Source organism: Amblyomma mixtum, chromosome 10 (assembly GCF_055824585.1).
Source record: "Amblyomma mixtum isolate Tamu chromosome 10, ASM5582458v1, whole genome shotgun sequence".
Taxonomy (NCBI): domain Eukaryota; kingdom Metazoa; phylum Arthropoda; class Arachnida; order Ixodida; family Ixodidae; genus Amblyomma; species Amblyomma mixtum.
This window is the reverse complement of record NC_143021.1, coordinates 18,276,103-18,291,076: the sequence shown is the minus strand read 5'-3', so window position 1 is coordinate 18,291,076 and position 14,974 is coordinate 18,276,103.

The window sequence follows — 14,974 nt, the reverse complement described above, 5'->3', positions numbered from 1 at the left end:
AAATTGGGTGAGTCTGCAGTGGCAAAGCGTTATTGACACCTCACAAAAGCATCTTGTGGCGGGCTAGTTGGTCTAAATCGTTCATATTTTAAAACTGCGCGAACAAAAACAAGGACCGAGCAAGAACACAGTAACACACACTTCGCTTGTGTGTGTTACTGTGTTCTTGCTAGGTCCTTGTTTTTGTTCGCGCAGTTTTAAAATATGAACCTCGCAAAGCCTTTATTTACATGACCGGACATTCCAAGGGTAGGTTGCGCGCAGAAAACCCGCGGCGTTGAGAAACGGATACGGAAGCTGGCTTAGGTATTGCCACGTGGGTAAATAGCCTTGTGAGTGAGGTAAGGATGAAGCCCGTAGAATCGGAACGTTCATTCACGCAGCAAATATTACGAAAATTGCTGCGTAGTCATATGGATCCTTAGCCGCTACGGCTAGTGATGGATCCATTACAGACTTTTTCAAATATAAAATAATCACTGTACGGAGCAATGGTACAAATAACAACATGTTTGGTGCGTTCATTTCCTCCCTGAGATAATAGCATTTTAGTGACGCCACAAATTTGGACGGTTTTGTTTTTTCAGGTTACACGAAACGTTAGTCCATATTTTAGCCCCGTTGAAAGATTAGGCACCGCAGCGTTCAGCAAGATGATGATGTCCTCAGGCTTAATAATGAAAGGCCAAAGATCCACGAGTCGCACACTCCTTCATCAGAAATCTTCGTTGTCCTCTTCAGCGCTGGCGCATTATGATTAAACAGCTAGAAATGGGAAACATCTCCAACAGAATGAAATGAGGGACGGGATATGTTACACGTGTAGTGAGCGCCGAACTTGCCAAAAAATCGGCCGCCTTGTTAAAATAGATACGAGACCAGGTACTCAGAGAAAACGGACCTCACTCACAGTGCGCGGAACAAGAAACCTAAAGGAACGACTTAAAAAAGTTTTTTTTTTTTAGTTAATAGAGAGACTAAAACAGATCATGGAATTCTGCCCAGCCAAGAGCGAAGCCAAGCCGAGCCAAGAGCGAAAACCTCTACAAAGAATAAAGGAATATAATTAGGGATGCCGAATAGAATAGCTCCAATCCAGATCCTGCGAAGGCGCTATCGCCGTTTTCTCAAAGTTCTCCGAGGCATCAATGGAGAGAGCATTGTGATACGAAAATCTCATGGTGATCAGCAAGAAGGCCATTTAGGGTATCTGCGGGCATGCGTTACGCTTTGGCGAAGAAAACAGTAGGAATATAGTAGTTGTATTCACTGTGACATGGAACAGATGCTGCGCAAGTTCCTTTCCTCAGAAACCAATTTCAGTTTCATGGATAAGAGGAGTCGGAGTGATGAAGCAATTCCGGAAACGACGTTAAGTGGGGGACGGGTATCCTGGAGCGCGCAGGCTTACATATTTAGTGACTATTTATTTGGTATCCCTAAGGGCAGTTGTTATCATATGCGGTGCGCATCACTGATTTCACGCGTCCTCAAAAACGAACAAGAGCATTCATAATACTCAACAACACAAGAAAAATTCATACCATAGCACCAGATCTATTGACGCCGACAACTCGGAAGTTTACCCGATTAATCACGCACTAGTTCTTGTTGATCAGGCCTTGCACGTAAACGTAAGCGCGATAGCAGCACTCACCTGTTGCGCACGAAGATGGCTAATGTCATTGTGGTTTTGAAAGGAGCAAATGCAAATAATTTATCAAAACAAGACCCAAATAAATCATTCCTATTTTCTCTAAATAGATTCGAGCCCTTATTTACATAAGAATGACAACATATTTTTGAAAGCAAGGCGTTAAGACAAGTGGCCAGCTAAGTTCCAGATCGGCCGATACACTAAATCAGCATTGGTAATACACGATGTTAAAATCTTAAAGGCTATCGAACGTAGAATAGTAAACCCTAGCATATTTATCATTTTCTCGGAGGCTCTAAATCTCATTATACGGAGGATGATATTAAAAAACGACTTGAAATTTAAAGTATTACCTTTGTTTGGCCGTTGGAAATTGCAGGCTGCCATGAAACTCCATTCCCGAAAATTCTAGAAACGTACTACATGTATTCAACCGGAAGTTCACTATGAAGGCAACTTTTTTCGCATATCATAAGAATGCACCCTAACAAATAAATGGACCAACAGGCACTTCCTCGGGATGATTGTAGTTTTATGCTATTAATTGCCAAGAACCCTTATTGAAGTCTAAAGTACTCGGCGAGTGCGCAGCAAAAATTTTGAAAGAAAGATTTTCCTAATCAACGAAAGGTTAGAGCGTTCCCATCATTATGGTTGTAACAATATCATTCAATATTCCGCCGTTGCCCGACCATTATTGTAAAAAAAAAACGCACCCCATTACTTTTCTATTGCAGTCATAACTGTCAACACTTATCGCAACACTTATCTACTGCTCACGAGGATGGCTAAAGTCAATGTGGTCTTGAAACGAGATGTAAATAACTTATGAATGAATTGGAATAGTTATCTACATAAGAACGACAACATAATTTGGAAAGCAAGGCTAACGTTATGAGAAGTTGCCAGCTATGTTCCAGAACGGCCGATCCATTGAATAAGCATTTCTAATACAGGAAGTGCCAATCCTAATGGCTATGGAACGTAGAATAGTTACCCTTAGCATTATTTATCATTTTCTCGAAGGCTCTCTATCGCATTAATTATGGGATGAGGTTAAAAAACGAATTAAAATTCAAAGTCCAAGCTTTGTTTTACCAGGGTTGTAGCATGACATGTTTACGCAAAAAGCGTACTGGCGCCAAAAGACGAAGACAACACACACAACACACAGGACTGGCGCAAACTTCCAACTGAGTTTATTCACGGAAAAAACCACTTAATAACCACACGGCATGCGAAAAGATAAAGGCAAACCAGTTACAAGGGGTGATTTAACAAAGACACACGTGCCAAAAGGACCCAAGCAATGATTATGAAGCTGACAAAGACCCACTAAGAAAACTAATCTCTTCATCTGACAGCGACACAGATGGCTTGCTTATGCAGATATGGCCCCTCCGCTTGATGTAATATGCTTCGATTATTTCACGCTCTAATCTGTATTAAGACCTTGCAATGAATCTAGTGTTGCAATGAATCTACCGGTTTAAATTGCAGACCGCCACGAAGCTCTATTCCCGAAAACTCTAGTAAAGGGCATGTGTTTAGTGGTGAGCTCATTATAAACGTAATTTTTTTCGCATATCTTAAGAATGCACCCTTGAAATAAATATATCAGCAGTCCCTTCCTCGGGATATTGTAGTTTTATGTTAATATTTGTCAAAAACCCAATCCAATGGTTTTTTATTTAGTCTTAACTATTCGGCGAGTGGGCAGGACAAATTTTAAAGGCAACATTTTTCAAGAAATTAAAGGTTAGAGCCTTCCCATCTTTATGGTTGTTACAATATCTTACAATATTCCGCAGTGGCCCGATCATTTTTTCTTAAAAACACATTCACATTACTTTTCTAATGCAGTCATAAGTATCGGTACTAGCGCACGGCAAACTATAAACGCTACATTTTGCTATTTATCGGAAGGCTAGACTATCCCCATCGACATGTTTAAAAGAGTATAACTCAACATCAGCCACAGTTGCCTTATGATTAAAATTACGAGGAACTTTAGCGGGTAAAGTGGTGAAAGGCGAAAGCCTGAGTGCTGCATTCTGCTACGCGATTGTTCACTGCACATTTTGTTGTTGCATTAATTAACTGCCAATTAATGAAGCTTAAGCTTCGCCTTTAGGAGCGGAACGCGACAGCGTTTTGTAGTGCTGCCACGGAGTCAGAGGAACGCCACCACCCGTTCGTTCGGCGTGATGTGTTGTCCTTTGAACGCAACGCTTTTTGAGGAAAGGAAATGGGGGATGTAATTCTCTGTCATCTCGGTGGACACCTGAACCGCACCGTACAGGAAGGGAAGAAGTGTGAGTGCAAGAAGAAAGAGGGGCCGAAATGAAGAAAATGAAAATTGTATTTCAGGAAAGGAAATTACGCAGTGACTGTCTCACATATCTCAGTAGACACTATTCGAAAATTGTATTTGAGGAAAGGAAGTTGCGCAGTAAATGCCTCACATATTTCGGTGAACACCCGTCAAAATTCGCCCGCGGTGACGTCACGACAATTTGGACCAATCTGAAACACCTTGCTCGTCGGTAAATTGGTTTTTGAGGAAAGGAAATTATCTGTCTCTCATATCTCGCTGGACACCTAAATTTCGCCGTAACGGAAAGTAAGGAAGATGGGAGTGAACGAAGACACCGTATTCACTAGACGCACCTTTGTTCATTCCAAACCATTGAGCTGGTATGGCGGAGTGGTAGCGTGCTCGCCTCGCACTCCGGAAACCGGGGTTCGATTCCTAAGCTAAAGGACCAAACTAAAGGACCAACAGCGGGAACTCGACACGACTACAGCCCTTCCAAAACAACAACCACAGGCATCGAATGAAGGAGACCTTGAAACACGAATGCAACAGATGATGCAGCAGATGATGCAGGATATCATGCAGCAAATCCAATCGCAAATGCAACAGATGCAAGTACAATTCCAAGGGCAGATCGCAGAGATCAGAAGCGCTTTTCGAAAACAAAAACATACCGAAAACATTAGGGAAAAAGCGTACAACCGTCCAGCGCTAACAGCTTTCGCAAGCGAACAAGGCAACAGCAGTGTCGCGTAAACATGATCAATACGTATCGGCAAGAACAAGAACACTTAGATATTTGGCAATGGAACTGCAGAGGCTACCGCAAAAAGCAGGCCCTTTTAAAACAATATATAAACACACAACTGACACCTCCTGATGTAATTGCGCTCCAAGAGACTGGAATCAAGCCGACCTTACAAGGGTACGAGGTTTACGAGAGTCAAAACGAAGGTAAAGCGGCCGTCCTAGTCAGCAAAACCATTACCGCCATCAGGCACGATACCATCGCCGACACCGACATCGAGCACGCGCTTGTTGAAATTATTCCGAAAAAGCGACAGGGAAGCAGCACGTTCTTACTTAACGTGTACAGCCCGCCGAGACAAAGAAAAGCCAAACTCTTCGAACTGTTCTATGGAGCGCACAGGCTGGCCAAAAAAAATGCACTCATCATCGTAGGAGATTTCAACGCCATGGACAGGAGTTGGGGATACCAGAAACAAGACATCAAGGGAAGAACATTAGTGGAAGTAGCGGAGTACTTTGGCTGCAGTCTAATCACAGATCCTGCGATCCTGCGACCCCCACGAGAATCGGAAATAGCGTGAGCACGGACACATGCCCGGACCTCACCTTCGTAAGGAAGAGCAGGGAGTCACAGTGGGAAAACATGATGGAAAATCTAGGCAGCGATCACTTTATCCTCCGGACACGAATAGCATCCGACATCATAAGACGCCAGATTGGACAGGCGAAAATCACTGACTGGAACGCGTTTCGCGGGGCTTGCAACAAATCTGAAGGCGGTATCCAATCACTGGAGGAATGGAGCGGCATGCTGAGAGAAACGCGACAACGATGCACAAAAAGTCTAAGGAGAACGACAGCAACGCCTGAAGTAGACGCCCACCTCCTCAGACTATGGGAAGCGAGACGCAGTCTCACCAAAAGATGGCGGAAGCAAAAACACAACAGGAAATTAAAACTAAAGATAGCAGAAATTACGGCAAAGGCGGAAGAATATGCGATGCAACTCGCGAAACAAAATTGGGAACAACTCAGCGACTCGCTTAGGGGAACTCTAGGCACGGCCAGAACCTGGAATCTCTTAAGAGCACTAATCGATCCGACCAAAATAAAATCAGAAAACAATAAAGCCATCCACAGGTTCATCCACTCCTTCGAGGGATCAGACATCACCCTATTGGAGAAGGCACGAGAAAAATGTTTCGGCGATCACAACCCCCCGCGATACCAAGGAACGTATCGAGGAGCCGAAAACGAGAAACTCGACCGCCCCATAACTGTGGAAGAGGTTTACGCGGCCATAAGAAACACCACCAGAAACACGGCAGCCGGAGCGGACAGAATCGACAACGCCCTAATCCGCAACCTGAGCGACGACCTCATACAAGAGCTCGTCAGCTTTCTTAACAAACATTGGGAGGCGGAGACGGTTCCCGAAGATTCGAAACACGCCGAAGTAATAATGATACCTAAACCTGGTAAAAAGCTACAAATTGAAAACCTCAGGCCCATATCACTCACGTCGTGCCTTGGCAAACTTTACGAACGGGTGGTAACTTTAAGACTGCAAAATTACATGGAAGACAACGACTGTGTACCACATACCATGTTCGGCTTCAGAGCGAAGCTCTCGACGCAGGACGTTCTCCTCCAAATACAAGAAGATGTCCTGCGAAAGTACCTCGGACGGGAGAAAATGTCATAATGGCCCTGGACATCAAAGGGGCATTCGATAACGTCAGCCACGAAGCGATCCTTACGGGCCTAGACAAGCTGGATTGCGGGCGCAGAATCCACGGCTTCGTCAAAGCCTTCCTGTCCGACAGAACTGCCACCATCGGCATAGGAGACCTTCGATCGGACAAAATTCGCACTCCAAATAAGGGAACACCCCAAGGGTCAGTTATCTCCCCCTTACTTTTCAACATAGCTATGATAGGCCTAGCTCGAAAACTAGACAACATCGAAGGCATCAGGCATGCAATGTATGCTGACGATATAACAGTCTGGACAAACACGGGTTGTCTCGGAGAGAAGGAAGAAAGGCTACAGCAAGCGGCCTCTTGTGTAGAGCGATACCTCGCAGAAAGAGGACTCGCATGCTCGACCGAGAAATCGGAACTGCTGAGAGTCTGGAGAGGCAAGCAAAACCGGACCGTCCCAACCAACGAGGACCTAAAACTCAACGTCTACCTTGACGGGACACCCATACCCGAAAAGACAACAATAAGAATTTTAGGCATGTGGGTTCAATCCAACCAGCGCAGTACTCACACTTTTACCCTGCTCAAAGCAACAACACTACAAGTCTCACGCATGATCACCCGCATCACCAACAGGCGACATGGCATGCGTGAAGAGGACACACTCAAACTAGTCAGAAGCCTTGTAGTTAGTAGAATCACGTACAGCCTACCCTACCAGTGCCTCAACAAAAACGAAATACAACAAGCGGATGCCCTGCTACGCAAAGCGTATAAGACAGCGCTCCGACTTCCGCGCAACACGTCAACCGAAAAACTCATGGCCCTGGGATTACATAACACCTTTGAGGAGCTACGAGAGGCGCAGCTTGAGTCGCAAAAACTCAGGCTGTTGCAGACAACGACTGGAAGAGCGCTCCTGCAGAGGCTCGGATACCGCGAGCAGATGCGAGAAATGACGAGGACGGCAACGATCCCCGACGAGCTTCGCAAGACCCTCAAGGTAGCGCCAATACCAAAAAACATGGATCCCAACCTCCATCGAGGCAGAAGAGAAGCGAGGGCCGACTTCATCGAAAGAACATACGCTCCTCAAGCCACGACCGTGTATGCAGACGCGTCTTGGAGAGGAGGAGACACCAAAATCGCTGTGGCGGCGGTGGTCGATTCGTCTTTACGCGAAATGACCAGCGCGTCTCTCCGAGGCTGCACAGCTGCAGAGTCCGAGGAAGTAGCCGTTGCTCTAGCGGTGGCGGAGGGCTATAGAACCGGGCGGTCGCTAACAATACTCACCGACTCTCAAACAGCCTGCCGAAATTACATGAATGGCAGGATAGGTCGTCACGCGCTCCGTATACTCCTCGCAGCGAGCGACAGAATTAAAAACCAGGAAGAACAAAGCGACAAGATCCCACACAAAATTGTGTGGGTACCGGGGCACACGGGGGTGGCAGGGAACCAAGAGGCCGACAGGATAGCTCGAGGATACATTACTTTCCGAGCATCCGATGAGCCCGCGGAACTCGCGCCAGCACCCAGGGATTACTCGGCCATAATACAAAACTACAGAGGCAGAAGATTGCGGTATCCCCCACCGCACAAATCTCTCAGCAGAGAGGAAGCTGTCACTTGGAGACAATTACAAACAGGCTCTTTCCCAAACCTACATATACTAAACAAAATGCACCCTACCATATACGCGGACAAATGTCCCTGGTGCGACGGAAAACCTACTCTCTATCACATCACATGGGCCTGCCAAAAGATAGACGTGGTCCCCAAAATACAAAACCCGAGTGCGGAGCAGTGGGAGACTCTGCTGTCCAGCGACCGCTGTGAAGACCAAGAAGGTCTGGTACAGCGAGCTCAACGGGCGGCAGTGGCCAGCGGAGCCCTGGACTGAGGGCAACCGACCACTGATTAGAGGCGGACGACTTCGACAGAGAAGACTCCTGGGGGTAAAATCAAGGAGAAAACGTCTCTGAAGATGCTCCCAAACCGCAGGAAAAAGGACTAGAGTAAAATAAAGTTTTTCCTTCCTTCCTTCCTTCCTAAGCTCGACCAATTTCCTACTCGGTTTTTATTTATCTGGTCTGACTAGAATGGTTAATTAGACTAATTGGTTAAGTAAGCAATTAACTAAACTCACTCAAACTCACTTGGAGCATCACTATACGATCACTTTAATTGGTTGCATGGTTAGTAGCCAAAGTACAATTGGCCCCATTTGAAATTCGCGCACTGTGACGACACGACCGTTTCGACCAATTGAAAAGCGTGACATTTCTGTCGACAACTCCTGCTTACAACGATGAGGCATTAAAGGCTTCCGCCTTAAAAGTGATGCCAAAGAAAGCTGTAGACACGACCGCAAAATGTGAGGGTTAATAACAGTGCTTAGCCTATTAATGAAATAAAATGTGATAGCTGAATGCAATGTACGTTCACCCCTGCTGTTCTGAATACGCGTAAGTAATGTATTGCTCGGTCTGATTCAGTCATACCTTTTGTCTACGCTGCTGACACCAGTTAGGTTCTTACATCCTGAAATACTGCCGATTTGACCCGCCACTCAAATAAAGTTTTCGAAGCACAGAATAACTGGTGTCTTGATGACTAATTAATAAATTATTCCTGTAAAATGAGAGCTGTCCTCTTCAGGCCGCGAATAAATATGAGATGACGCCCCTCAAATATTTCCAACTGTCCCAAAAAATTTAAGAAACTTGGTGCATTTTCAGAAGATGATTTATCATTTGCCATTCATTTGGAAGCTGTAACTAGCATAACTATTTCCACTACTGTTCTTCTTACAAAACTGTTGTCTTTCATTGCCACCCGCATTACAGTGTTATATTAGTTCGCTTTTCATGCCGCGCTTACATTACTGGAATCTACTTCAGGAAAAAACTACAAGGACTAATGCCACCAGCTTTTTACCACGGTGTAAGAATATTTTAGGTGACAGAACGGCGCGGAGGCGACGCTTCCCGGGGAGAGGACAGTTGAGTTCTAGTGAGAAGAGCCCTCGAGAGGTGGCGCGCGAAACTAGCGCCCGCTAAAGCCCCTCGATAATTTGAAAGTAGCGACACTCTCCTCCACTCCGGCGTTTTCCTCCTCTAATATCCTCGCCCGCCGGCTGCGCGCGCTGCACACGGCACGCTTTTTTGGGCGTCGCTCGCTCGCCGTCCGGGCAGTTGGCTGACACATGCGCGCGCTCTTAAGTGCGCGCTTTTTCCACGCTCTGTTATTGAATAAAAACACGAGAAAGACGTGCGACATGCGTGACTACCACAAGCCACATAAATTAGCGTCTCGTACGCGCAATGAAAGTGCCAATTACGAGCGCTTGCGGCACGAACAAAACCACTTGCTGCATACATCTCACATTCTTTTTGACTTTTCAATACCGTCTGTCTCAACACGGCATAGTATATAAAGCATAATATTTACAATATATTTGAACATTGCTGAATATTTTCAGCATACCAATATTTAGTTAAATGTAGATTCACTTCGAACTAATTATCGCGTAAGTACAGTTTATGAAGTTGTTCACGAGTGGAGTTTCAGAAGTGGGATGGTTGCTGGGAACAAGCTGGGGCATTTGCTTCGATGGCCGTCCTAAAATTTTTCATTAAGGTTCAGTATGAGTTTGACACCGCGCAGTGCACATGCAACGGCTTAATCGTTTTTGTAGTTGAGAATTTTCGCGGCGGCTTGAAAATGAATATGAACTTTTTTCTATTAAGCATGAAACGACTTCAGCTCCCGCTGTCGGCGACCTTGAGGTGATGTCGAGCCGAAGCCGAGAGCCAAAGATCCGCGCACCGATTTTCCGTCATCCAAGGAAAGTGTGCGCACCCCAAAATTTGGCCCTCTCAACCACTGAAATTTGACCTTGTCCGAATTTCATCAAAATTGGTGTCAAGCCTAATTTTAATATGACCAATTCAATGGTGAGCTCCAATATTAGATGGGCTATCCCCAAAATTTGTCTCTCTGGAACCCATAAATTTGACGTCGTCCATATTTGACCAACATCGGGGTCCAACCTAATTTGACTATGGGAAACTCAGTGTTGGCTTCCAAATTTAGGTAGACCACCCCCAAAGTTTGGCACACTTGGGCATTTTCCGCCCACATTCTATTCCTTTTTAAATCCGCTTAAAGAGATGTTACGTTAGGAAAGAAAAAAACTGATAGCAACGACCGTGACAAAACCTAAGAGAAAGTTATGGGGTCTTAGCAATTTGGTGAGCCACAGTCAAGGCTATCCTAAAGCAAGTGACTGAGTATAAATACAGTCACAATATGAGACACAGTTTTTCAGATGCAATGTTTATTACAGATGAGTCGTGTAGTTTTACGCCCAAAATATACATAAAAACCACGAATAAGCCAGCTGTGGACATCTGTCACCCGTTGGGTGCAGTCCTCAAAACAAAACACAGAGAACAAAAACATACTAAGGGAAATGAAACAGCTCAGATGTAGGCCTATAGTTTTTGAGCGGATGATGTATTCAACAAATGGCTACGTGACCATGCTCAACTAAAGCAAATGATCACAAACTGTAGCAATGAATATACAAAAATGGCATGCATTGAATATTTACAATACTTGAGTACATTCAGGCAACAATGTAAAGCACTGAAGTGATTAAAAAATGAATTATTTATGTGAATGCAATATGAGGTCTTTTCCGAGAATGTGGCATTGATAATCTCACCTGGTAGAAGCGTAACGGTTCAGCAAAACAAAAAATAAGCGTAGATCGTTAGACAAGTCGCATTCATTAAAAACAATCTAGGTTAAATCTCGCTCGGGACATGCACCGCATTACTGCGATGTGCACCATTACCACAGGTTCGAAAAATTTACCGCACCACGGATACCGCTGCACGCTAACCAGCAGTTTTGCTTCCACACTTGCTAACACATGCACACACGTTGTATGCATCAGCCGCTGCTATTATAGCACGGTGAGCGGAACCATGAAGTGACAATAACGACGCTAAATGATCAGTGAATTAAGTGAGGTTGTTGGCCTTGTGATGCGCATGCATGCAGTTTCAGTATACACAGTCGCTTGCAAGAAATGCACAGTTGCTCGCAGAGGTGGGCAGTCTTCGTCGGGGTAAAGTTTTTGCGGCCAATGTTGTGCAGCCGCTTTTTTCTTCTAATGCTGTCTTTCTTGCCGCTCGGAATCGCGAAAAAAGCAAAGGCTTTTTCACGCTGGCTTGTGCACTGAAATGCGCAGCAACTCGGCATAGTGCTGCACCAAAAGAGCACGAATAACGCGAAGTGCAAGATCGCAATGCCAGGGAGCTCGGTCGTAGCAGCGGCGGCTGGCAAAAAAATGGCGCCGACGAAAAATGAAAACACAAAAAGAGCGAACTTTCCGCGCGCTTTTCCCGGAGACCGCCCGCGGAGCCAATCACCGTTGAGAAAAGCGCCGAAGGGAGAGGTGAGAGAGGAGGATCGGCGAGGGTGCGCGGCGCGGCGGCATAGTTCACAGAAAGACGCTACTTTCAGATTATCGAGGGGCTTTAGCGCCCGCCGCGCCCGCCTCTGCGCCTGCTCTTGTGATCGCGGGCACGTGTGTTTGCGCGTCGATCTGTTTGGTTGTTTAGTGTACTGGTATGCTGCGCGATGGGGAAGTGCTTTGTACCTTACTGCAACACAGGCTATAAGTCCTGTAAAGAGAAGTTATCGCTTTTTACGCCGCCGCACGACCAAGCCAGGCTCGACGCATGGAGACGGGCGATCCCTCGCAAATACCGGGTACTGCAGCGCACGGACCGTGTGTGTGAAAAACATTTCGCTCCTCACTTCATACTGAAAAATGCCGCTGAACTTAGGGTGTGCCCAAAGCTGACGCATTGTCATGTCAATCCCTCATATATGCTCAAAATGCGTGTGAACCTTGCCACACAAGTTTTCAACCACTCAGTTGCTAACGGAATATCTTTCTATGCACGGAGAGGCGCATCTCAGCTTGATAATGTCGAGCCAACTGTGGAGTTTACCCTCTTGATGAACAACCTTTTTGACGCCCTCAGTCGTCGCTTTCCCGCAGAAGGCCTCACACTTGGATGCAAAGATTTCCATCTTCTCGAGTCTGCGTCTAAGTGGCTAGATAACTGGAGCAGGAAGTTGTGAGGGGTGACATTCACAAAGTTCTTTTCTTAACACAATCTACTGCCGAAGGCTTGCGTGTTACCCTTAAGTCTGTTCAGGAATTGTCAATGTTTCTTCTGAAGGAGTGCGATTTCAAGTATGTTCTGACAGCGAAAATGAATCAGGACCCCTTGGAGTGTTTTTTCGGTATTATAAGATAAGCGGGCGGCCAAAATGATCATCCCACATTTCCAACATTCCTACAGCTTTAGCGCATGCTTTCTCTTTATTCATTATTGAGGCCACAACAGTTCGGCAACTGTGTAGCTTCCGAGAAAGAGCAATCTGCTTTTCTCACGCTCAATGACTTTAGAGAGGTGTTTAAATCAGGAGCCGTTCAGCACACCGATAAAATGCATGACCTCAAGCAGAAGCTGGATGGCCTTATCAGTGAGGAAACTTGGGAGTGTGATGATGTGTTTGAGCATGACTTTTTTCGGTTATTGACTGCATTGTGTATTATATGTCACAGGATTTGTGTCACGAAAGCTTGGCACTCATACATCCTGTACAGTTTGTAAGGAGGCTCTGGTCGGACAGAAGGGCATTTCAAAGCTACCTGAAGCCGATTTGGTAAACTGTAAAACAAAAGGAGGGCTCATGCATCCGAATGTGCACCTGTTTCATCTTTTTCAAAAGGCTGAGGAGCACTTCGCAAAACATGCCGGCGAAAGGGATGTATATGATCGCACGACTGACGCTGTGCTCGAAAACTTCAACTTCACATTTCCATGTGTCGCTCATAAAGAAGGAATGCTTGCTAAGCTGTTACACTATTATGTGTGCCTGCGAATGCGCCAGTATTGCCGACAGCTAAAGAACAAGAATGTAAAGAAAAGCCAGGACTTGCGTAAATTGGCGGAACTTGTATGATTTCTTTTATCCGGGGCGAGCGCAATGTGTAATATAGTGCTTATTTGTACTGCATATGTGACTAACCAATTGTTTTGTGTGTGTGTGCATGATGTGATGTACACTGTCACACTTAACAATGTAGTGTTTCTCTTTTGCAAATAAATGAAATTTATGATGTCAACGCCTTTTTGCCATCCACACAAAAGTATGCATTCTTCTCACGAACAACACTATAAACTGTATGTATCTTAACGTAGGAATACTAAAGCGTTCAGACAGTATCGAATCTGGTTGCCAATACCACGCCAACACAGCACACAGCCGACACAGCAGCATAAGGTTGCAAGGGTTATCACAGTTTATTAGCCGTTTTCTGGGCTGAAATGTTGCAACTGTTTCCTGTGAATTCCCTTTACTTTGACGCTTATCGCCAACTTGCGACGTTATTGCCATGACGGGCCACTCGTGAGCGGTAGAATATAAACTGGGTGTATAACAGTAGCTACGCTTGACCGCCTACGACGGGTGACTGGGGTAAACGATCGAAAACATTTCACACGTTTATTCACGCGATAGCCAGTATCAGAGAAACTACCTAACGCATGCTCCGACATCGCCCGGACGAACGGGACCTAGCCCCCCAACTCGCTGTTTCGCCTTCGCTGCACATAAAACCGAACGCTAGGGGCTAACATGAAGTTGTTAAGTGATGCTATTTATTTTACTGGACGATTTGCTATGGCCTCGCAACAATGACGTTGCGAGACAAATTGGTTTCTTGTATACCGTGACTTCGCCCACACAGCGACCGGGCACTACCGGGTCCTAGAGTTCCTGTATATGCTACCTTTGGTAGCATATACAGTAACTCTACCGGGTCTGAGTTGGTAGCGCCATCTGTTGGAGAGCTTGAGAAGCAGAGGTTTGTCGCGACGCGGACAGCGGCGGCGTCGTCTCACCTAAAATATTCTTACACCGTGCTTTTTACTAGAACAAAAAATAGCCATTCACGCCATCAAAAATCCATTATAAGATTCTCATTCTGGGCCTCTTTTCACCTGCGGGCATATCTGCTAAGTATAGTCCTGACACAATGAGATTTTACTTAAACGCTACGCCACATCCTAAAAGCAAAGAAGAAAATAATCGCAAGACCTTTTGATCCAATGGATAACGGATACAACACGCGGCACTCAAAGGTGAATTATTTCTTGGCTACGACAAACTAAAAAAAGCATGTCTTAAAATATGCGTTTCCAGTAAATTAAATGCCACACATCAAGCCAGTGTTACAAATTAAAAAAAAAAGTTGTAGCATTTTAACGTAGCTAACCGAGTAGTCATGCTAAAATATATTTAGAGCCTGGTTGGCGCATGCTTTTAGTTTTCTGGGTCGTCAGTACGTCTGGCGACCACATCAGACTCAGGTTAAGCTCTGATGGAGGTTAAGCTGATCTGATCTATTCCCGCCGAAGGGTGTAGTTGATAAGACGGCGATGTGCAATGCAC